The sequence below is a fragment of the Oryctolagus cuniculus genome, chromosome 19 (assembly GCF_964237555.1).
Source record: "Oryctolagus cuniculus chromosome 19, mOryCun1.1, whole genome shotgun sequence".
In the NCBI taxonomy this organism is placed as follows: domain Eukaryota; kingdom Metazoa; phylum Chordata; class Mammalia; order Lagomorpha; family Leporidae; genus Oryctolagus; species Oryctolagus cuniculus.
This window is the reverse complement of record NC_091450.1, coordinates 55,866,087-55,889,314: the sequence shown is the minus strand read 5'-3', so window position 1 is coordinate 55,889,314 and position 23,228 is coordinate 55,866,087. Positions and strand designations below refer to the sequence as shown.

At 40.0% G+C, this 23,228-nt stretch overlaps 1 protein-coding gene and 1 pseudogene across 29 annotated transcripts in view; both read right to left on the bottom strand.

Annotated features, from left to right (window-relative positions):
• LOC127486030 (potassium/sodium hyperpolarization-activated cyclic nucleotide-gated channel 2-like) overlaps positions 1-21,962 on the bottom strand; it is a 100,013-nt pseudogene extending 78,051 nt beyond the window's left edge.
• The window catches only part of LOC127489004 (trafficking protein particle complex subunit 9-like), a 279,821-nt gene that overhangs the window by 69,761 nt on the left and 186,832 nt on the right, over positions 1-23,228 (bottom strand). For 25 of the 29 annotated variants that reach the window (XM_070063885.1, XM_070063876.1, XM_070063875.1 and 22 more), the window contains one exon: positions 20,088-20,368. The gene's annotated coding sequence lies outside the window, so the exon portion shown is untranslated. Of the gene's footprint in view, positions 1-13,873; positions 14,007-19,891; positions 19,987-20,087; positions 20,369-23,228 lie in introns of all 29 variants that reach the window. The other 4 variants (XM_070063852.1, XM_070063866.1, XM_070063872.1 and 1 more) reach the window with 2 other exon arrangements.

Here is a 23,228-nt window from a genome sequence, read left to right as displayed (position 1 = left end):
AGATGGGGCAGCCGTGCACTTCTCAGAAGACTGTTCTTACAAGTATGGTCAAAAACAGTGAGGCCAGATACCAGTGTTGTGGTGTAGTGGGTAGGGCCACCAGCAGCGCTGGAATCCATTGTGGGGAACAGTGCCTGCCCTGGCTGCTCCACTTCTGATCCAGCACCCTTTTAGAGGCCTAAGGAATGGCTGTTGAGGGTGGGTCGATTGTTTGGGCCTCTGTCACCCTTGTGGGGAGACAACGTGGGGCCCCCGGCTCCTGGCTTCTTATAGCCAGTGGATGAAACATCTCTGTCTCTCCCTCCCTCTCTGATACTCTGACTTTCAAATAAACAAATAAATCCCCCAAACAAACCAAAAAATCTGTAGTGGTTTCTCATTAAGGGCTTGAAGTCTTGTGGGGGAAAGTTCATCAGGCTAACTAGAGGAGAGAGGAAAAAAAAGGGGGGACCAGTATGGACACAAGTCTCTCTCTCTCCGCTCACCTCTAAAAAGCAAGCAAGACAAAGAGCAGGCGTCATTTTGGACATACTTAAAGCAGTGCCCGCCATCAGCCAACCAGAAAAACCTGACTCTGGGGGGGTGAAATAACAGAAGGTTAGGACCTAGTGAATGCATGGAGCTAATGAACTGAGATTGTGAAAAAAGAGATGGTGGGTGAGAGAACTCAGAGTTTATGTGAGTACTCGCCAGAGACGCTACAATTTGGTAACCTTGGCAACCTGGTGGGAGACTGCAAGGGAATTTGAGCCCACAGTCGGGGTACCACAGAGTCTTGGTGTCATCCTTGGGAAAGAGCAGATGAATGTTGAACCCACAGGAGCCAGAGATCAGAAGCTGACTGCCTAATATTCCGCTCAGCTGTGCGGAAATTCTTCCCTTCTGAATCAAAAAAAAAAAAAAGAAAGAGAGAGAGAGACAGAGAGAGAGAGAGATTTACCATGCCTAACCTGGGTGTGTCACCTTTGGCAGACCCTTAACCCTGAAGAACCAAACAGAGCACTCTGGCCACACCCATCTCAAGCCTCTAAGGCTCCATCAAAAGCAGACAGTCCACTTAATACAGTCATAGTATATAACAAGAAAAAACACCACAGCGAGGGAAGAAGAATCCAAAGAATATCTCCACAATGCCAAGCAACAAATGCAGAAACCGAGGAAACAAGAACAAGGAAGACATTATGATGCCCCCAAATGAACAAGACACCCCAAGCCAAGATTATGAAGATGATGAGATAGAAGAAATGCAGGATACGGATTTCAAAAAAATTTATGATAAAAACATTTAGAATTTTTCAAAAACAAATTCTTGAACTGCAGAAATCCTTTCTGGACAGGATAGAAAATCTCTCTCATGAAAATGAAATCTTAAAGAGGAATCAAAATGAAATGCAGAAATTAGTGGAAAAGGAAAGTGTGATAGTGAAGAGAAATCTAATCTCCAATTAGACTCACAGCATCTACAGGCTAGGAGGGAATGGTGAGACATTGCCCAGATATTAAGAGAGAAAAACTGCCAGCCCAGAATATTATATCCTGCAAAGCTCTCATTTGTGGATCAAGGTGAAGTAAAGACCTTTCAGAGCAAACAGAAATTGAAAGAATATGTCGCCACTCGTCCAGCACTGCAAAACATGTTTAAAGATGTGTTAAACACAAAGATATAAACACGGGCATCAATATGAAAGAAGGTAAAGTAAGGAAACCTCACAGCAAAAGATCAGAGGAAGTTCAAAGCACATATTAGAAAATATCTTTGAGAAAATGGCAGGGCAAAGTTACTACTAATCAATAGTCACATTGAACGTTAATGGCCTCAACTCTAGAGTTAAAAGACACAGATTGGCTGAATGGGTTAAGGAACAAAACCCATCTATTTGCTGCTTACAAGAAACACATCTTTCCAACAAAGATGCATGCAGACGAAGTGAAAGGCTGGAAAAAGATATACCATGCCAACAGAGATGAAAAAGAGTGGGTGTAGCCATCTTAATATCAGACAACATAAACTTTACCACAAAAACTGTTAAGAGAGACAAAGAGGGACACTATATAATGATTAAGGGATCAATTCAACAGGAAGATATAACGATTATCAATGTATATGCACCTAACTACAGGGCACTGGTTTATTTAAAAGATATGTTAAGGGACTTAAGGGGAGAGTTAGATTCCAATACAATAGTACTGGGGGACTTCAATACTCCATCTCAGAAATAGACAGATCAACAGGACAGAAGATCAACAAGGAAACAGTAGATTTAAACAACACTATAGCCCAAACAGATATAACAGATCTATACAGAACTTTTCATTCTACATTTAAATAATTTACATTCTTCTCAGCAGTACATGGAACCTTCTCTAGGATTGACCACAGACTAGGCCATAAAGCAAGTCTTAGCAAATTCAAAAGAACTAGAATCATACCATGCAGCTTCTCAGACTATAGGGGAATGAAGTTGGAAATTAGCAACTCAGGAATCCCTAGAGCATACACAAACACATGGAGATTGAACAGCATGCTCCTGAATGAACAATGGGTCACAGAAGAAATCAAAAGAGAAATCAAAAACCTTCTGGAAGTAAATGAGGATAAGAGCACAACATACCAAAACTTATGGGACACAGCAAAAGCAGTGTTAAGAGGCAAGTTTATATCAATAGGTGCCTACATCAAGAAACTGGAAAGGCACCAAATAAATGAGCTTTCAATGTATCTCAAGGATATAGAAAAACTGCAGCAAACCAGACCCAAATCTAGTAGGAGAAGAGAAATAAATAAAATCAGAGAAGAAATCAATAGGATTGAATCCAAAACAACATTACAAAAAAAATCAGCCAAATGAGGAGCTGGTTGTTTTTTTTTTATTATTATTACTCAGCATCTTTATTCTTAAGGCAATGATTTCCAATAATTAAAAATTGTGAAGACGATACAAATGCCTATAGGTAGATCACTTGGTTTGGGGGGATAGTAAGACTCCACATGACTTAACTCTCCTTCAGGAGCTAGATTTTATTTTTAACTTTTATTTAATGAATATAAATTTCCAAAGTACGGCTTATGAATTACAATGGCTTCCCCCCCATAACGTCCCTCCCACCCGCAACCCTCCCCTTTCCCATTCCCTCTCCCCTTCCACTCACATGAGGATTCATTTTCAATTCTCTTTATATACAGAAGATCAGTTTAGCATACATTAAGTAAAGATTTCAACAGTTTGCTCCCACACAGAAACATAAAGTGAAAAATAATAGATGATTTTTTAAATGATGATGAAATCAGATCAGACCTATTGTCATGTTTAATCCCAGTGAGAGTCAAGTTGGGAATTGCTAATTTCTTCAACAGATCAGTTTAGTATGCATTAAGTAAAGATTTCAACAGTTTGCACCCCCATAGAAACACAAAGTGAAATATACTGTTTCAGTACTCGTTATAGCATTAAGTCTCAATGTACAGCACATTAAGGACAGAGATCCTACATGAGGAGTAAGTGCACAGTGACTCCTGTTGTTGACTTTACAAATTGACACTCCTGTTTATGGCATCAGTAATCTCCCTATGCACCAGTCATGAGTCTCCAAGGCTATGGAAGCCCCTTGAGTTTTCCGACTCTTATCTTGTTTAGACAAGGTCCTAGTCAAAGTGGAGGTTCTCTCCTCCCTTCAGAGAAAGGTACCTCCTTCTTTGAAGACCTGTTCTTTCCACTGGGATCTCACTCACAGAGATCTTTCATTTAGGTTTGTTTGTTTTGTTTTGTTTTTTGTTTTTTTTGCCATTGTGTCTTGGCTTTCCATGCCTGAAATACTCTCATGGGCTTTTCAGCCAGATCGGAATGCCTTTAGGGCTGATTCTGAGGCCAGAGTGCTATTTAGGACATCCGTCATTCTATGAGTCTGCTGAGTATCTCGCTTCCCATGTTGGATCACTCTCCCCTTTATTTATTCTATCGGTTAGTATTAGCAGGTACTAGACGTGTTTATGTGCTCCCTTTGACTCTTAGTCCTTTCATTATGACGATTGTGAACTGAAATTGATCACTTGGAATAGTGAGATGGCACTGGTACATGCCACCTTGATGGGATTAAATTGGAGTCCCCTGGTATGTTTCTAACTCTACCATTTGGGGCAAGTGAGCTTGAGCATGTCCCAAATTGTACATCTCTTCCCTCTCTTATCCCCACTCTTATGTTTAACAGGGATCACATTTCAGTTAAATTTCAACACTTAAGAATAACTGTGTATTAATTACAGAATAAAACCAGTCATATTAAGTAGAACAGACCAAAAAAAAAGAACTACTAAGAGGGATAATGAATTAAGTACTTCATTAACAGTCAGGGCTATGCTGATCAGGTCACCGTTTCTCATAGTGTCCATTTCACTTCAACAGGTTTCCTTTTTGGTGTTCAGTCAGTTGTCACCGATCAGGGAGAACATATGCTATTTGTCCCTTTGGGACTGGCTTATTTCACTCAGCAGGATGTGTTCCAGATTCCTCCATTTTGTTGCAAATGACTGGATTTCGTTGTTTCTTACTGTGGTATAGTATTCTAAAGAGTACATACCCCATAATTTCTTTATCCAGTCTACCGTTGATGGGCATTTAGGTTGGTTCCAGGTCTTGGCTATTGTGAATTGTGCTGCAATAAACATTAGGGTGCAGACTGCTTTTTTGTTTGCCAATTTAATTTCCTTTGGGTAAAACCCAAGGAGTGGGATGGCTGGGTCGAACGGTAGGGTTATATTCAGGTTTCTGAGGAATCTCCAGACTGACTTCCATAGTGGCTTGACCAGTTTGCATTCCCACCAACAGTGGGTTAGTGTCCCTTTTTCCCCACATCCTCGCCAGCATCTGTTGTTGGTAGATTTCTGAATGTGAGCCATTCTGACCGGGGTGAGGTGAAACCTCATTGTGGTTTTGATTTGCATTTCCCTGATTGCTAGTGACCTTGAACATTTTTTCATGTGCCTGTTGGCCATTTGGATTTCCTCTTTTGAAAAATGTCTATTGAGGTCCTTGGCCCATCTCTTAAGTGGGTTGTTTGTTTTGTTTTTGTGGAGTTTCTTGATCTCTTTATAGATTCTGGTTATTAACCCTTTATCTGTTGCATAGTTTGCAAATATTTTTTTCCCATTCTGTCGGTTGTCTCTTCACTCTCCTGACTGTTTCTTTTGCAGTACAGAAACTTCTCAATTTGATGCAATCCCAATAGTTGATTTTGGCTTTGACTGCCTGTGCCTCCCGGGTCTTTTCCAGAAATTCTTTGCCTGTGCCAATATCTTGAAGGGTTTCTCCAATGTTCTCTAATAACTTGATGGTGTCAGGTCGTAGATTTAGGTCTTTAATCCACGTTGAGTGGATTTTTGTGTAAGGTGTAAGGTAGGGGTCTTGCTTCATGCTTCTGCATGTGGAGATCCAGTTTTCCCAGCACCATTTATTGAATAGACTGTCCTTGCTCCAGGAATTGGTTTTAGATCCTTGATCAAATATAAGTTGGCTGTAGATGTTTGGGTTGATTTCTGGTGTTTCAATTCTGTTCCATTGGTCTATCCATCTGTTTCTGTACCAGTACCATACTGTTTTGATTACAACTGCCCTGTAGTATGTCCTGAAATCTGGTATTGTGTTGCTTCCGACTTTGTTTTTGTTGTACAAGATTGCTTTAGCTATTCGAGGTCTCCTGAGTCTTCATATGAATTTCAGCATGGTTTTTTCCAGATCTGAGAAGAAGGTCTTCGGTATCTTGATTGGTATTGCATTAAATCTATAAATTACTTTTGGGAGAATGGACATTTTGATGATATTGATGCTTCCCATCCATGAGCATGGAAGATTTTTCCATTTCTTGGTATCCTCTTCTATTTCTTTCTTTAAGGTTTTGTAATTTTCATCGTAGAGATCCTTAACATCCTTGGTTAAGTTTATTCCAAGGTATTTGATTGTTTGTGTAGCTATTTTGAATGGGATTGATCTTAGAAGTTCTTCCTCAGCCACGGCATTGTCTGTGTATACAAAGGCTGTTGATTTTTGTGCATTGATTTTATACCCTGCTACTTTGCCAAACTCTTCTATGAGTTCCAATAGTCTCTTAGTAGAGTTCTTTGGGTCCTCTAAATAAAGAATCATATCATCTGCAAAGAGGGATAGTTTGATTTCTTCCTTCCCAATTTGTATCCCTTTAATTTCTTTTTCTTACCCAATAGCTCTGGCTAGAACTTCCAGAACTATGTTGAATAGCAGTGGTGAGAGTGGGCATCCCTGTCTGTTACCGGATCTCAGTGGAAGTGCTTCCAACTTTTCCCCATTCAATAGGATGTTGGCTGTGGGTTTTTCATAGATGGCTTTGATTGTATTGAGGAATATTCCTTCCAAACCCAGTTTGCTTAGAGTTTTCATCATGAACGGTTGTTCTATTATATCAAATGCTTTCTCTGCATCTATTGAGATAATCATGTGGTTTTTCTTCTTCCGTCTGTTAATGTGGTGTATCACATTGATTGTTTTGCGCACATTAAATCATCCCTGCATACCAGGGATAAATCCCACTTGGTCTGGGTGGATGATCTTTCTGATGTGTTGTTGCATTCTATTGGCGAGAATTTTATTGAGGATTTTTGCATCTATGTTCATCAGGGATATTGGTCTGTAATTTTCTTTCAATGCTGCATCTTTTTCCGGCTTAGGAATTAAGGTGATGCTGGTTTCATAGAAAGAATTTGGGAGGACTCCCTCTTTTTCGATTGTTCTGAATAGTTTGAGTAGAATTGGAGTCAGTTCTTCTTTAAATGTCTGGTAGAATTCAGCAGTGAATCCATCTGGTCCTGGGCTTTTCTTTGTTGGGAGGGCCTTTATTACTGTTTCAATTTCTGTTTCAGTTATGGATCTATTTAGGTTTTCAATGTCTTCCTGGTTCAATTTAGGTAGGTTGCATGTGTCTAGGAATCTATCCATTTCTGATAGATTTGTTTCCCTGTTTCCTGGCATACAAGTCCTTGTAGTAATTTCTGATGATTCTTTTTATTTCTGTGGTGTCCGTTGTTACGTTTCCTTTTTCATCTCTGATTTTATTGATTTGGTCTTTCTCTTCTTTTTTTTTAGTTAGTTGGGCCAATGGGGCGTCAATTTTGTTTATTTTTTCAAAAAAACAGCCCCTCGTTTGGCTGATTTTTTGTAATGTTTTTTTTTTTTTTTTGGATTCAATCCTGTTGTGATTTCTTCTCTGATTTTAATTATTTCTCTTCTCCTACTAGATTTGGGTCTGGTTTGCTGTAGGTTTTCTAGATCCTTGAGATACATTGAAAGCTCATTTATTTGGTGCCTTTCCAATTTCTTGATGTAGGCACCTATTGCTATAAACTTGCCTCTTAACACTGCTTTTGCTGTGTCCCATAAGTTTTGGTATGTTGTGCTCTTATCCTCATTTACATCCAGAAAATTTTTGATTTCTCTTTTAATTTCTTCTATGACCCATTGTTCATTCAGGAGCATGTTGTTCAATCTCCATGTGTTTGTGTATGCTCTAGGGATTCCTGAGTTGCTAATTTCCAACTTCATTCCTTTATGGTCTGAGAAGCTGCATGGTATGATTCTAGTTCTTTTGAATTTGCTAAGACTTGCTTTATGGCCTAGTATGTGGTCAATCCTAGAGAAGGTTCCATGTACTGCTGAGAAGAATGTAAAATCTTTAGCTGTAGGATTGAAAGTTCTGTATAGATCTGTTAGATCTGTTTGGGCTATAGTGTCATTTAAATCTACTGTATCCTTGTTGATCTTCTGTCCTGTTGATCTGTCTATTTCTGAGATGGAGTATTGAAGTCCCCCAGTACTATTGTATTGGGGTCTAAGTCTCCCTTTAAGTCCGTTAAAATCTTTTAGATAAACTGGTGCCCTGTAGTTAGATGCATATACCTTGATAATTGTTATATCTTCTTGTTGTATTGATCCCTTAATCATTATATAGTGTCCCTCTTTGTCTCTCTTAACAGTTTTTGTGGTAAAGTTTATGTTGTCCGATATTAAGATGGCTACACCCGCTCTTTTTTCATTTCTGTTGGCATGGTATATCTTTTTCCATCCTTTCACTTTCAGTCTGTATGGATCTTTGTTGGAAAGATGTGTTTCTTGTAAGCAGCAAATAGATGGGTTTTGTTCCTTAACCCATTCAGCCATTCGGTGTCTTTTAACTGGACTTGTATCTCAAGGATCTAGAACAACTGCAGAAAACCAGACCCAAATCTAGTAGGAGAAGAGAAATAATTAAAATCAGAGAAGAAATCAATAGGATTGAATCCAAAACAACATTACAAAAAATCAGCCAAACGAGGAGCTGGTTTTTTGAAAAAATAAACAAAATTGACACCCCACTGTCCCAACTAACTAAAAAAAGATGACCCAAATGAATACAATCAGAGATGAAAAAGGAAATGTAACAAGAGACACCGCAGAAATAAAAAGAATCATCAGAAATTACTACAAGGACCTGCATGCCAGCGAACAGGGAAGTCTATCAGAAACACATAGATTCCTGGACACATGCAACCTACCTAAATTGAACCAGGAAGACATTGAAAACCTAAAAATCCAATAACTGAGACAGAAATTGGAACAATAATAAAGGCCCTCCCAACAAGAAAAGCCCAGGACCAGATGGATTCACTGCTGAATTCTACCAGACATTTAAAGAAGAACTGACTCCAATTCTACTCAAACTATTCAGAACAATCGAAAAAGAGGGAATCCTCCCAAATTCTTTCTAGGAAGCCAGCATCACCTGAATTCCTAAGCCGGAAAAAGATGCAGCATTGAAAGAAAATTACAGACCAATATCCCTGATGAACATAGATGCAAAAATCCTCAATAAAATTCTCGCCAATAGAATGCAACAACACATCAGAAAGATCATCCACCCAGACCAAGTGGGATTTATCCCTGGTATGCAGGGATGGTTTAATGTGCGCAAAACAATCAATGTGATACACCACATTAACACACTGCAAAAGAAAAACCATATGATTATCTCAATAGATGCAGAGAAAGCATTTGATAAAATACAACACCCTTTCATGATGAAAACTCTAAGCAAACTGGGTATAGAAGGAACATTCATCAATACAATCAAAGCAATTTACGAAAAACCCACAGCCAGCATCCTATTGAATGGGGAAAAGTTGGAAGCACTTCCACTGAGATCCGGTAACAGACAGGGATGCCCACTCTCACCACTGCTATTCAACATAGTTCTGGAAGTTCTAACCAGAGCTATTGGGTAAGAAAAAGAAATTAAAGGGATATAAATTGGGAAGGAAGAAATCAAACTATCCCTCTTTGCAGATGATATGATTCTTTATTTAGGGGATCCAAAGAACTCCACTAAGAGACTATTGGTTCTCATAGAAGAATTTGGCCATGTAGCAGGATATAAAATCAATGCACAAAAACCAACAGCCTTTGTATGCACAGGCAATGCCACAGCTGAGAAAGAACTGCTAAGATCAATCCCGTTCACAATAGCCACAAAAACAATCAAATACCTTGGTATAAACTTAACCAAGGATGTTAAGGATCTCTACGATGAAAATTACAAAACCTTAAAGAAAGAAATAGAAGAGGATACCAAAAAATGGAAAAATCTTCCATGCCCATGGATGGGAAGCATCAATATCATCAAAACGTTCATTCTCCCAAAAGTAATTTATAGATTCAATGCAATACCAATCAAGATACCGAAGACCTTCTTCTCAGATCTGGAAAAAACCATGCTGAAATTCATATGAAGACTCAGGAGACCTTGAATAGCTAAAGCAATCTTGTACAACAAAAACAAAGTCGGAAGCAACACAATACCAGATTTCAGGACATACTACAGGGCAGTTGTTATCAAAACAGCATGGTACTGGTACAGAAACAGATGGATAGACCAATGGAACAGAATTGAAACACCAGAAATCAACCCAAACATCTACAGCCAACTTATATTTGATCAAGGATCTAAAACCAATTCCTGGAGCAAGGACAGTCTATTCAATAAATGGTGCTGGGAAAACTGGATCTCCACATGCAGAAGCATGAAGCAAGACCCCTACCTTACACCTTACACAAAAATCCACTCAACGTGGATTAAAGACCTAAATCTACGACCTGACACCATCAAGTTATTAGAGAACATTGGAGAAACCCTTCAAGATATTGGCACAGGCAAAGAATTTCTGGAAAAGACCCGGGAGGCACAGGCAGTCAAAGCCAAAATTACCATTTGGGATTGCATCAAATTGAGAAGTATCTGTACTGCAAAAGAAACAGTAAGGAAAGTGAAGAGGCAATGGACGGAATGGGAAAATATTTGCAAACTATTCAACAGATAAAGGGTTGATAACCAGAATCTACAAAGAAATCAAGAAACTCCACAACATCAAAACAAACAACCCACTTAAGAGATGGGCCAAGGACCTCAATAGACATTTTTCAAAAGAGGAAATCCAAATGGCCAACAGACACATGAAAAAATATTCAAGATCACAAGCAGTTTCACCTCACCCCGGTTAGAATGGCTCACATACAGAAATCTACCAACAACAGATGCTGGCGAGGATGTGGGGAAAAGGGACACTAACCCACTGTTGGTGAGAATGTAGACTGGTAAAGCCACTATGGAAGTCAGTCTGGAGATTCAGCAGAAACCTGAACATAACCCTACCATTCAACCCAGCCACCCCACTCCTTGGAATTTACCCAAAGGAAATTAAATTGGCAAACAAAAAAGCGGTCTGCACCCTAATGTTTATTGCAGCTCAATTCACAATAGCTAAGACCTGGAATCACCGAAATGCCCATCAATAGTAGACTGGATAAAGAAATTATGGGAAATGCACTCTATAGAATACTATACAGCAATCAAAAATAATGAAATCAGGTCATTTGCAACAAAATGGAGGAATCTGGAAAACACCATGCTGAATGAATTAATCCAGTCCAAAAGGGAAAATATCATATGTTTTCCCTGATCAGTGACAACGAACTTAGCACCAAAGGGAAAACTTGTTGAAGTGAAATGGACACAATGAAAAACAGTGACTTGATCAGCCCTTGTCATCACTGTTGCTGTACAATTTAATACTTTATCCCTTTTAGTACATTTTGTTCTAGTACTATTGGGTTGAACTCTGTAATTAACACACAATTATTCTTAGGTGTTTAAATTTTAACTGAAAAGTGATCCCTGTTAAATATGAGTGGGAATAAGAGAGGGAGGAGATGTACATTTTGAAACATGCTCATTTGAACTTGCCCCAAATGGTGGAGTTAGAAATCTGCCAGAGGATTCCAATTCAATCCCATCAAGATTGCATGTACCAATGCCATCTCACTAGTCCAAGTGATCAATTTCAGTTCACAACTGATCACACCGATAGGTCCAAGAATCACAGGGATCACAAAAACAAGATTAGTGTCTGCTAATACTAACTGACAGAATCAAAAAGGGAGAGAACAATCCAACATGGGAAGCGGGATACACAGCAGACTCATAAAATGGCAGATGTCCTAAATGGCACTCTGGCCTCAGAATCAGCCCTTAAGGCAGTCAGATCTGGCTGAAGACCCCATGAGAGTATTTTAGGCATGGAAAGCCAAGACACTCTGGGGTAAGAAAAAAAAAGAAGACCTAAGTGGAAGATCTCTGCGAGTGAGATCCCAGTGGAAGGAACGGGGCCATCAAAGAAGGAGGTACCTTTCTCTGAAGGGAGGAGAGAACTTCCACTTTGACTATGACCCTGTGGGAATAAGATCGAAGTTGGCGAACTCAAAAGGCTTCCATAGCCTCAGTAACTCATGACTAGAGCCTAGGCAGATTATTGATGCCATAAACAAGAGTGCCAAATTGTTAAGTCAAAAACAGGAGTCACTGTGTCCTTACTCCTCATGTGGGATCTGTCCTTAAGGTGTTGTCCTACGTGAAGTAATGCTATAACTAGTACTGAAACAGTATTTTACACTTTGTGTTTCTGTGCAGGTGCAAACTGATGAAATATTTACTCAATATATACTAAATTGATCTTCTGTATATAAAGATAATTGAAAATGAATCTTGATGTGAATGGAATGGGAGAGGGAGCTGGAGATGGGAGAGGTGCGAGTGGGAGGGAAGATATGGGGGGAAGCCATTGTAATCCATAAACTGTACTTTGGAAATTTATATTTACTAAATAAAAGTTTAAAAAAATAGAAAGAAAGAAAAGAATATATTTGCAACTTAAAAAAAAAACAGCAAAAAAACCACCAATCAGGTTATGAAATTGCCAAAGGAACGCAACAGACAGTTCCCCATAGATATACAGATGGCCAACAAATATAGGAAAAAATGCTCAACATCACAAGCTATCAGGGAAATGCAAGTCCAAACCACAATGGGATATCAGCTCACACGTATATACTGGCTAAAACCGAAAGGACAGAGAGTCACAATGAGGAGGAGGAGGTGGGAAAAGTGGAACACTTACACACTGGTGGTAAAAATTTAAATTAGTGCAACTACTGTGGAAAACGATATAAAGATTTCTTAAGAAAATAAAAACAGACTTGTCATATGATGGAACAATTCCTCTACTGATATAACCCAAAATACATGAACGTATTGTATCAGAGATACGTTCACCACAATATTTATTGCAGTATGCTTCACGGCAGGGAAAACAAGAAATTGTCAAGGACTTCAAACATCATCAGTTGAATTGATAAGAATAATTCTCTATCTCTCTGTACACAGACACACACACACACACACACACACAATGAAACAAACTTACAAATTCCTCTTTCCACAGACTTTTTCATTGACCCTCATGATGCTCTCTGCAATATCTTAAATAACTAGAACAAATGTGGGCACATAGCAGACACTCCTTTGAAAGCCAAGAAAAATATATTTACCAAGAGAAACTCCTCTTCCACAAGCCACAAACTTCATTCATAGGCTAAAACATGTTCTCCCTGTTCCCAAGACCCCTATCAACCCAGTTTTCTTTCAGATAACATCTTCTCCATCTCTTGGTAGTCTGCACACTTTGGTCAAATTTCCTGATTAACTCAGCACCCATTCCCCAGTCCCTCCTGAAAGTTCCCTCTGCCCGCCTCCTGATATCCCTTCCCTCACTTTTCGTAAGGTTTCTCCCCAGGGCCTATCCTGGACCTCACACTCTGATACTCCACTAGTTCTTACAAGCAGACCTATTACAGCTCTTCCCTATTACAACTCTCCTCAAAGTTGCCTGCCTTCCTCCCCACAATCCTTCCATTTTCCTTTTTCTATCATAGGATGGTGACATACAGACACAAACTGTTTTCAGCTCCCAAAACCTTGCACGCCCCAGGTTCTTCCATGGCATCTAACCCTCCACTCCCACTGCATGAAGTACTTGCAATCCCATCGTCCTTAGCCTGAAAATCTAAAACCCAAACAACTATTACCACATCTCTCCAAACCAGACTCTTATGTTTTTCCTCTGATTAAACATTTGACAGTTTTCCTCCCAGATTCCCCTCCCACTGCCTGGACAACCATTCTTCCCTTCTTAGCATGTTCTTTGCCCCACAATTCTTGGCAAAGCCCCAGGGAAATCATTCGCCAATATCTTATTCAACTCTGTCTCTGTGGTTCCTCTATTCTAGGAACACTAGACCCCGACATTTCTGTCTCCACATGTATATAGGACTCCCACCACTTGACCTTCCTTCACAAAGTCTGGAAGTCCACTTTGCTGTCAGCCTGGCAGCCCAACCCCAGGGCACAGGGTTCCCTTCCCTTCCCTTCTCTCCTCCTTGGGCCCAAGGGCTGCCATCAGCAGGACACAGCCACATGTACTACTAACCAGTTGCTCCTGTCCAGGGTGAAGGCACAGCTGGGTTTTACAAGAAAGCAGAGCAGTCCCCAGAAATGGAAGATTACCCAGCAGCTGAACTTCCGTGTCAACTCTGTGTCCAATTTCATATCCATGAAAATGTCTACAATAAAGTTACAAAACATTAAGAAATGGAAGACGACACACAAAAATGGAAAAATCTTCCACGTTGACTCATTGGCAAAATCAACATAATGCAAATATCCATTCTACCATAAGCAATTTACAGACACAATGGGATCCCAAGCAAAGGTCAAATAGCATTTTGCCCAGATGGAGAGAAAACAATGCTAAAATTCATATGAAAACACAGAACATCTGACTAGAGAAGGCAACCTTAAACAACATTGACAAAACTTGAAGCATCACAATAACAGATTGCAAGACACAGCACAGGACAGTTACAATCAAAACAGCATGCTATAGGCAAAAAAAAAAAAATGACAACAATGGAACAGAAAAGAAACACCTGAAATAACGCACACATCTACAACTAATCTATCTTTCAAGAAGGAGCTAAAGATCAATCCCAGGTTCAAAGGACCGTTTCTTTATAAAAAGATCCTGAGAAAACTAGACCTCTACATGCAGAAGTATGAAAGAAGACCCATACTTTCCACCTTATACAAAAAGCAACTAAAACACGTCAAGGAACAAAATCTAAACCTCAATATCATCATATTATTAGAGAACATTGGGGAATACTGGAAAACATTGGCTTAAAGAAAGATTTCTGGGACAAAATGCCAGTAGCACAATAAAAGCTGAAACAAACAAATGTGATTCCATCAAGCTGAGAAGCTTCTGCACTACAAAAGGAACACTCAGAAAAGTAAAGAGGCAACCAAAAGGATGGGAGAAACTATTTGCTAACTATGAAACTGATAAAAGATTAATATCCAGGCCAGCGCTGCCGCTCAATAGGCTAATCCTCCACCTGCAGCGCTAGCACTCTGGGTTCTAGTCCCGGTCAGGGCGCCAGATTCTGTCCCTCTTGCTCCTTTTACAGTTCAGCCCTCTGCTGTGGCCAGGAGTGCAATGGAGGATGGCCCAAGTCCTTGAGCCCTGCACCCAAATGGGAGACCAGGAGAAGCACCTGGCTCCTGGCTTTGGAGCAGCGTGGTGTGCTAGCCGCAGCAGCCAATTGGGGATGAACCAATGGAAAAAGGAAGACCTTTCTCTCTGTTTCCCTCTCTCTCACTCTCTAACTCTGCCTGTCAAAAAATAAAGATTAATATCCAGAATCTAAAAAGAGCAAAGTCAAGAGGCTTTGAATAAGAGAAAATAATCTGCCAACTATAAAACTTATAAAAGATTAATAGCCACAATCTACAAAGAGTTCAAGGAACTCAACAACAACAAAACAAAAATTCCATTTAAAAATAGGCAAAGGACTTGAACAGGCATGTTTCAAGAGAGCAACTTCATATGGCCAACAGACACATGAAAAAAGGCTCAGGATTGCTAACCATCAGGTTTCACCACACCACAGTCAGAATGGCTCTCATACTAAAATCAACAAATGATAAATGCTGCTGAGGATCTGACACTATGCTACCCTAATACACTGTTGGTAGAAATGTAACCTGGGGAAGCCATTGCCTAAGACAGTATGGGGATACCTCAGAAAGCTGAAAATAAATCTTCCATATGACTCAGCAATCCTTCTCCTGGTGATTTACTCCTAGGAAATGAAATCAGCAGATCTGAAAGGGTTATCTGTACCTCCAGGTTTACTGCAGCTCAGTTCACAATAGCTGAGATACGGAATCAAACCTGATGTCCATGAACTGATGACAGGAAGTCGAGAGTCTCCAGAAGAACAAGATTGCCTGGCAGCTGAGGTTCAGTGTCCACTCTGCGTTAGTTTCACATCTGAGTCCTTCTTAGCGGGGGAGGTGAGGCAGACAGCCGCATCATGGCTTCTTCACACCTGAGCCCCTGCCCAGCCCCCGCTGCCTCTGAACCAGTGGATTTGCAGGGAAAACACTGCTGGGAAGCACCGGGATCCCCCATCCTTTGAGGCAGGCCCTGGGCATCTCTCTGTCCAAAAACTTAAACACAACAAGTCCATCCTGCACTCTACAAGCCTACTGAACCACTACTGCCAATGCCAGCCAACAACGACACTGCCTTGGATATAGCCTACTTCTCCCCTAGGCCTAACACCCATCCCTTCCTCCCAGAAACACAGCGTCAGCAGAACAGGCCGCACTGCCTTGAAGAACCAGGGGCCACAGCCTGAGCCCCAGCCTGACATGCCTTTCCTGTGCTCACCATGATCAGGAGCACTCCAAGGGCATCGTTGCTCCCAATCCAGCCCACCAGAACCTCAGGGCAGTGTGGAGCTCTCTACACCTCCCGGGCTAACACCCAGCCTCTCCCACATGGCGCACAGCTCTGCCAAACTGCCCATGGTCACGGCTACTGAACGGCAGATACCTGCCCAGCATCCTTGGCCTGGTCGGTGCCAGGGTTGCTGCCCGGAGTCAGACAAACAAGTGCACAATGTGTTATGCCCCTGACAGGGAGGTAGGGTAGGGACTATCACTGTGTACCTAAATTGTATTTATGAAATGCATGGAATTTGGATCTCTTAACTAAAAAACAGTATCTTACAAGAACACCTGAACTGTCTTCTCTTGGTCGTTTCCTAGCCCCTCCCCTATGTCAAAATTGTAGGTGACACAGTTGCTCATCACTTTGTCCCTGAGAACAGGCTGCCTTGTTTGAAATCCTAACTCAGAACATTTCATCCCACAACTTGCAGAATACATATTCTTCTCATCAGTCCCTGGAACTTTCTCTAGGACACAACATATGATAGGATATAAAGCAAGCCTAGAAAACTCAATAACTGAAATCAGTTCATGCATCTTCTATGATCAAAATGAAAGGAAACAGGAAATCAACAACTTAGGAAACTCCAGAACATATGCAAACACGTGGAGTCCGAGCAACATGCTCCTGAATGAATGGTTGGTCTTAGGAGAAATCAAAATGAAAATCCAGAAATTTCTGGAAATGATTAAAGATAACAGTACAACATAGCAAAACGTATGGGACACAGCAAATGCAATGTTAACAGGAAACTTTATAACAACTTGTGCCTACAACAAGATATTGGAAAGGAATCAAATAAATGAGCTTTTCAATGCATCACAAAATCTAGAAAAACAACGTATCAAACTCCAAATTAGTAGGATGACAGAAATCATGGAAATTTGAGAAGAAATGAACAAAGCTGAAGAAAAACATTATAAAAGATCATTGAGGCCAGCGCCGTGTCTCAATAGGCTAATCCTCCACTTGCGGCGCTGCCACACCGGATTCTAGTTCTGGTCGGGGTGCCAGATTCTGTCCCGGTTGCACCTCTTCCTGTCCAGCTCTTTCCTGTGGCCCGGGAGTGCAGTGTAGGATGGCCCAAGTGCTTGGGCCCTACATCCGCATGGGTGATCTGGAGGAAGCACCTGGCTCCTGGCTTCAGATCGGCGCAGTGCACCAGCCAGAGCGGCCATTTAGAGAATGAGCAACAAAAAGGAAGACCTTTCTGTCTCTCTCTCTGTCTAAATCTGCCTGTCTAAAAAAATAAAAAGATCACTGATATGAAAATCTGGTTAAAAACTATTTTTTAGAAAATTGCTGAAAATCTCCAAAACAACAACAACAACAAAACAGGAATAAGACCCCAATCAGTAAAATCAGAAATGAAAAACAAACTGTAATAATAGAAACCCAATAATAAAAACAACTATCTGGAATTCCTACAATGTATTGTTTGCCAATGAATTGGAAATTCTTGGGAAATCTCCCTCACTCCATAAATCTGCCTTTCAATTAAATACATATTTAAAAAACATAATTATTTCAATAGATGAAAACAGCTGGAAAATATGCAAGAACCTTTCAGAAAGAAAACCTCAGGGAATCTGACAACAGAAAGAACATTCTTCTACACAATCAAGGCAATTTATGTCAAACCGACTGATAGCATCTTATGAATGGGGACAAGCTGGAAGCATTCCCAACTACGATCTGGAATCAGACAAGGATGCACTCTCATTATTGCTATTCAATATAGATCTGGAAGTTTTAGAGCCATTAGGCAAGAAAAAGAAATCAAATGGATACAAATTGGGAAGGAGGAAGTCAAACTATCCCTCCTTCAAAAGGACATGATTTTATAAATGGGGGAACCAAGAAACTCCACCACGAGACCATTAAAACTCATAACAGAGTTTGGAAAAGTGGCAGGATATAAAATCAACACACAAAAATCAATAGAATTTGTATACACACAATATCAGGGCTGAGAAACCACTTCGAAGATCCATTCCATTCACAATAGCTACTAAAATTTAAATAACTTTGAATAAAGGTATCCAAGGAGCTTGAAGATTTAAAAAGCAACTCCAATACTTTTCCAACTATTTCAAAATAATAAACTGGAAGGAGTAGGATTCAACTCTAACAAACACTTTTTGAGAGGCCGGCATTACTTTAACCACAAAAGATAACAAAACATGAAATACAAAGAAAACTGAAGGCCTATATGCATAATGAAAAAGATGCAAAGATTCTTAACAAAATTCTAGCCTAACAAAACCAAAACCACATGCTGAAGCTCACATAAAACCTTCAATTGAAATTTATATCAGAAATGCCATGATGTTCCACATTTGCAAATTAATACACATGATGAATTTTATCAAAAAAATGGAAGAATAAAACCACATTGTCTGGTCTGGCGCTGTGTTACAGAGGGTTAAATCCAAAACACATAATGCCGGCATCTCATATGGGTGCCATTTAGCATCCAGGCTGCTCCACTTTCAATCCTGCTCCCTCCTAACATGCCTGGGAAAATGTCGGAGGATGTCCCAATTAGTTGGGGCCATGCAGCCACATGGGAGACTTGGAAGAAGGTTCTGGATCCTGATGGCTCTGTTTGGCCATCAAGGTCTTTTGGGGAATGAACTAGCAAACAGAAGACCTCTCTCCCTCCCTCCTTCTCTTTTGCTCTTGCTCTACTTATATCTCTCTGTATAAATCTTGCAAACAAATGAAATAAATCTTTTGAAAACCACATCATCTAATTAGATACAGATATCAGTAGAATAAAAATGATTAAAAACTACACAAAATATACACAGAAGGAATACATATCAATATCATAAAGGCTATGTATGACAAACCAACAGCCAATGTCATGCTGGATGGGGAGAATGTGAAATCATTTTGTCAAACATATAACAACACAAAGATGTCCCTTTTACCACTCTTACTGAATGCAGTCTCCATATGGGAGACCTGGAAGGAACTCCTGACTCCTAGCTTTGGATCAGCCCAGCAATGGGCCCTGTGGCCATTTCGGGAGCAAAGCAGCAGATGGAAGACCTCTATCTCTGTGTTTCCCTATCTCTGGATCTCTGCCACTTAAGAATATATATTTTTTTGAAAAAAGATCACTACGCAGCTCACGTGGAACTTGCCCACCCTACCTTTAACTGATGAAGAATTAAGAGTGGGAACAAGAGAAGGAGGAAGAAGGAGGCTGGGAGTGCAGGCTTGAGAGATGCTAGCATGGGAAGTAGTATCAGTATGTTTGAATCTGTATATAAGAAATACATGAAATTTACATACCTGATATAAAATTTTAAAAAGTACATAATCTTCTAACCAGACTAACAAAAATGATAAAAACTCCAGTAAATAAAATTACAGAAAAAAAGCAGAGATTATAATCTACATCACTGAAACACAAGGTTTCAGAGAAACTGCTATTCAGTACTATATGCTAATAAACTGGAAAACTAGAAGAAACAGAGGAATCCCTGGATAACAAATACACGTGACCTACTAAGATTAAATCCAGAAGATATAGACAACCTAAAAAGACTCATAAAAATCAATGTAAACTAAAACACCCACCAAAAACACTGCTAGAACTGACTAAATAAATAAGTTAGAGGTTACAAATAAACATACCTTGTAACCCGCAGTCCTGTCCTCCAGCGCAAGCCCAGCCACCCGCTTCTCCGCTTCCCACAGCTGAGCCGCCGCCTGCCCCCATGGCCGTCAGCCTGCGGACATGAGTGTCTACACTGCTCCGAGGAGCCACGACCCCCCCCCCCCCCCCGCGACGAGGTCCCAGGCCTCTCATTGTTTCATAAGAAAAACTCACCTTCACTCCCGCACTCTCTGGGCCAGTACAGCTGCCGAAAACGCCGCCATCAGCCGAGAATTCCGGCAGCCTAGGACATGCCGCCACCACCAGATAATACCGTCTTGCTCTCCACCAGGCCGACTGCGCAAGCGCCAGCCATCTAGGGCCCGCCTCTTCCTCCCAGTAAGCACAGCAGCACCGGAAGCTGCCAGGCAGCGTCAAAAACGTGGGTGACAGCAGTCTTGGCTCCGGGCTAAGACTGTGTTGATCTCCGATGTGCTCCAGGTAAGAAACGTTTTCTGGTTAAAAAAAAAAAAAAGAAAGAAAAAAGAAAAACCTGTCATTTGCAAAAAGAAAAAAAATGGATGCAACTGTAAAACCTTACACTTTAAAATAACCCTTTCCAAAAAAAGACAAACACTGTATATTCTCCCTGATCTTTGGTAACAGAGTACCTAAAAGGTGAGCTATATTAGTGATATTGATACTTTGACGTACAATGATTTAGACAACTCTTGTCTTGCAGATAGAATGATTTTAAACAAACCATGTCTTGCCTCTTCAGGAACAGATTTTGTTTTTAATTCTTTCAAACTGTTGAATTCTTTACATAGTGCAGGCTTTATATTATGAGTATAAAATAATTGAAAATAGATTTTTGTATAAAATAAGAATGGGAATCGTGGATAGAGGATGAAGAGGGATGGGAAATAGGGCCGGTGCTGTGGCCAAGCAGGTTAACACCCTGGCCTGGAGCTCCAGCATTAAATATGGGCGCCAGTTTGAGACTGGCTTCTGCACTTGCGATCCAGCTCTCTGCTATGGCCTGGGAAAGCAGTGGAGGATGGCCCAGGTCCTTGGGCCCCTGACCCATTGGGAGACGCAGAAGAAGCTCCTGGCTTCAGATCAGCACAGCTCTGACCATTGTGGCCAATTGAGGAGTGAACCATCGGATGGAAGACCTCTCTATGCCTTTCCTCTGTGTAACTCTGACTTTCAAATAAATAAATAAATCTTTAAAAAAAATGAAGAGGGATGGGAGCATGTTCGGGTCGGTGGGTAGGAGTGAGCGAGGGTGGAGTGGGAATAATTAATGTTTCTAAATTTGTATATATGAAATACATCAAGTTTGAATACTTTAAATCAAGTTTCCAGGTAAAAAAGGGAGGTAAAATTTTGAATGATTCATTATGAGAGAGAGAGCTAGAGATAGCTCTCATCTACTGAGTCACTCCCCAAATGCCCTCAAGATGGGACTAAAGCTGAGAAGTAGGATCTTCATCCACGTCTCCCACATGGTTGACAGGAACTAAGGCCTTGAGCCACCCTCCAGGATACACAATAAGGTAGGCCATAAGTCTCAGCTAATTCAACAAATATCAAAATCATACCATGCATCTTCCACAACTACATGGAATGAAGGGGCGAATGACCACACCAAGAACCTCAAGAACATATACAACCACATGGAGACTGAACATGCTCCTGAATGAACTGTGAGTCAGAAAAAATTAAAAAAAGATGAAAACGAATACAGATGACAGTATAACATATCAAAACTTATCAGATACTGGAAAGTTTAGAGAAATTGGTGCCTATACCAAGAAATTGGAAAAGAATCAAATAAGTGAGCCACCAATGTAGCACCCTTGAAAAAAAAATGAAATCAAATGCAAAATTATCAAGAGGAAAGAGATATATAAATTAGAGGAGAAATAAACAAAATTGAAAGCAAAAAAGAATATAAATATCAGTGAAATGAAGAACTTGCTTAAAAAATTTATACACTCTTGGTCCAACTATCCTTAAAAAAAAAGACCCCAATTAGTAAAATCAGAGATGAAAAATGAAAGGTAACAACAGATACCACAGATGATTAAAAGACTTACCCATCAGGAGCTAATACAAAGGACTGTATGCCAACCAATTAAAAAGTCTGTCTCTCCTACTCCATCTATAATTCTGCCTCACAAATAAATAAATAAAACTTTCAAATAAACCATAGGCTTATTTCAATAGATGCAGAGAAAGCATTTGACAAAATACAACATCCTTTCATAGTGAAAACCTTAAGGAAACTGAGTGTAGTAAGAACATTGCTCAACATAATCAAGGCAATTTATGACAAACCTATAGACAGCATCTTATGAATGGGGAAATGTTGGAAGCATTCCCTGAAGAGCTGGAATCAGACAAGGATGACAACTTGTGCCCTTGCTATTCAATATAGACCTGGAAGTTTTAGCCAGACCTATTAGGCAAGAAAAAGAAATCCAAGGATACAAACTGGGAAGGAGGGAGTCAAATTACCCCTACTTGCGGGTGACAGGATTCTATATATAGGGGAAATAAGTCTCCACTAAGAGATTACTGGAATTCATAAAAAGAGTCTGGGGGAGTGCCAGGATACAAAATTAACACAAAAATCAATAGTCTATGTATAAAATGCCATGGCTGGGAAAGAACTTCTAAGATCAATCCCATTCACAATTGCTACAAAAAAATTAAACACCATGGGATAAAATTAATCAAGGATGCCAAAGTATCTAATATGAAAATTAGCAAACATTAGTGAAAGAAACAGAAGACACAGAAAATGGAAAAATCTTTAATATTCAAGGACTAAAATAATCAATATAATCAAAATGTCCATAGTACCAAAAGCAATTTACAAATTCATGTGATCCCAATTAAAATGCCAATTACATTCTTTTCAGATCTAGGGGAAAAAGATGTTAAAATTCAAATGGAAACACAAGAGACCCAGAATAGCTAATGGAATCTTATATGTGAACAACAAAGCCAGAAGCATCACAATACCAGAATTCAAGACATACTTCAGGACAGTTACAAACAAAACAGCCTGATACTGGCAAAGAATAGACATGTGGACCAATGGAGCACAATAGAAACTCCAAAAACTCAATCCACACATCTACAAATAATTTACCTTTGACAAAGGATCTAAAATCCAACCATGTGACAAGGTCAGTCTCTTCAAAAAATGGTGCATAAAAGGTGGATCTCCCATGCAGAAGTATGAAAATAAAAACCTACCTCATTCTTACAAAAAAACAAACTCAAAAAAGGATCAAAGACCTAAATGTACAACCTAATACCATCAAATTCTTAGAGAACATTGTGGAAATGATGCAAGAC